This window comes from Colobus angolensis, unplaced genomic scaffold (genome assembly GCF_000951035.1).
Source record: "Colobus angolensis palliatus isolate OR3802 unplaced genomic scaffold, Cang.pa_1.0 Scaffold106, whole genome shotgun sequence".
Classification (NCBI taxonomy): domain Eukaryota; kingdom Metazoa; phylum Chordata; class Mammalia; order Primates; family Cercopithecidae; genus Colobus; species Colobus angolensis.
Genome location: NW_012111586.1, coordinates 3,364,298 through 3,366,700, shown reverse-complemented (window position 1 = coordinate 3,366,700; position 2,403 = coordinate 3,364,298). Strand labels below are relative to the sequence as shown.

At 41.6% G+C, this 2,403-nt stretch overlaps 1 pseudogene across 1 annotated transcript; it reads right to left on the bottom strand.

The window, feature by feature from the left end:
- Window positions 1-1,474: 1,474 nt before the first annotated feature.
- LOC105514727 lies at window positions 1,475-2,197 on the bottom strand (annotated as a pseudogene). The gene has a single exon (XR_001002219.1). The product of XR_001002219.1 is annotated as a V-type proton ATPase subunit G 1 pseudogene (transcript).
- Window positions 2,198-2,403: the final 206 nt, after the last annotated feature.

Here is a 2,403-nt window from a genome sequence, read left to right as displayed (position 1 = left end):
GTTTCACCACGTTGGTTGGGTTGGTCTTGAACTCCTGACCTCTAGCGATCTGCCTGCCTCAGCCTCCCAAAGTGCTGGGATTACAGGCATGAGCGACCGTGCCCAGCTGCATTTTATTAATAAGCAGAAATGGATTAATAATTACCTCAGTTCATCTATACACCCTAAAAGCACCTAACATAATTACACAATTTTAAAAAGGCAAACTGTCAGAATTAATATGTAAATCTAACAAATTATTGGATTTTTTTTTTCCCTAGCTGATTTCTGGTTTGAACTGAGGACAAACTTATTCTGACTTTGTCACAACCTTTATGTGTCCTGATTTTAGCACCTGTAAATAGTTCTCAACCTAAGGGTAGTACCAGGTTTCTTGGGAGGCAATGATTTATCAATTAAAATGTAAGAAGAACTTTAAACAATTCAGCCCATTTAGCAGGCATTCGGTGAGCAGTTGTGGTATGTTGGGAGCAAGGGAGACAAATAACAGGGCATCAACTTTGAACTGTTCAAAGTGAGTCAGTCAGACCTGGAGTTGGGAAGGCTCCAGGATAGTATGACAAAGGCTGGTGAGGAGCTGGAGCAAAGGGAGTATAGAGGAGGTAGCAAGAACTGTGCCTGGGGCTTGAGAGAAGGCTTTGCTGAAGCTGCATAGGACCTCTGTCTTAGAGTTCATCTAAATGGACTGAGATAATGAGATAAGCACAAGTTCCTTACTTGAGGGTGATCCCAAGAAATATGATGAGGGAGTAGGAAAGTGAGATAGAGCAGGAAAGAAAGCCATTAACGAGAGGGTTACAGCTGGGAGCAACTGGGGCTCCATCCTGCTGGGTGCCCTCCAAGGGAATGGGTAGAAGCACACCTCGGAATTGTCCTACCAAGGAGTAAGGAAGCTGGGGCATTTTCCACCAACTCCCACCCCACATTGATTAAGAATTGCTCCTGAGGGTGCTAATTCTCTAGTACTTCAGCCTCCTGCTCACATAAGCCAAGACTCCTCCTGCAACCAGATAAAGCCTTCAGGCCAAGAGATGCAGGTGTTAGAGGTATATGGCATCCACTGTTCTCAGAAGCTGCAGGTGCCCTCTGGGCTGGGCTAAGGGCAACGCCTCCATTTCTTCAGCAATGTATGAGAGTTCCAGTTTTTCCACATCTCCGAATCTTGCTATTGCTAGACTTTTTTTTTTTCTGCATGACAGAGTCTTTACTTTTAAATGATTACTGATACAACAAGTAATAACATGTCTAGTGATTTTGATTAAGAGAAACTAAAAGCAGCCCCAAATAATTCCACTAGTATTCACTGTTCTAACCATTAGCAAGAATGGACTACGTTAAGGCTGGCTGCTGCTTCACACAGGTTACAAAGAACTATTTACTACTTTTTCATAGATAAAGCCCCTGACCTTCAAGAAAGTGTTAGGGAAAAAAAATATTTAATCCCTTCCTTTCTTCAAAGCATGGTTATGTGGTGTTTTTTTTTTAAACTAGATCTAAGAAAGAAAAAGTCAACAGTGATATACATTTTGCTTGAGCCAAAAGGCATAGGAAAAAAAGACAACATATACCCATTAAATTCCTAAGAAATATGAGGTAAAAAGATGAAATCTTTAGATAATTTCTAAGTCTGTACAAAAAAGCTAGATTTGCTGCTGTCCAAAAAGTGGATGGACCTACTATATAATATATGGAAATAATTTAATGCTATTTCATAAGAATATAACTAGAGCTGTGCTAAAGCTTCATATTCATGAGGGCATCTAAAATGCCACTCCACAGAACAGGTGTTCTGTCTTCTTCTATCCATTTATGAGGTAGTTTTCATGGATTTCTGGCTGAATGTCACAGACAAAAGCCAAGAGGTTATCCAAGACTTCATCCCTGTTCTGCCGGAAGTAGGTCTGGAGGATGGTCATCTTCTCCTGGGTCTCCTTCTCCACTTCAGTGCTGCAACTGCCATGGGATCCCAGTGCCGCAGCTTCCTTGGCCTTGAATTCTTTCTCCCTCTGCAGGCGGTACTGTCCAATTTCAGCCTGAGCTTCTTCTGTAGCCTGCTTCAGCCTCCAGTTCTTTCTTTTACAGGCCTCAGACACCTTCTCGGCTGCCCGCTTCTCGGCCTGCAGCAGCTGCTGAATCCCCTGCGACTGACTACCCATGGCGGCAGCAATTCTGAGACCAAGGCAAGCCGCCTAAAGCACCTCGAAGGCCGCTATTGCTAGACTTTAAATCTTAGCCAATTTGATGGTATAAGTTAGTGTATTTCACTGTTGTTTTAATTTGCATTGTAATTTTAATGTTCATTAATCTTTTATTTTGTAGTTAGAAGATACAGAATCTTGTTTAAGAAATCTTTATCCGGAGGTAAAAAAAATTCTCCTATAATTTCTCCTAAATGATTTATAT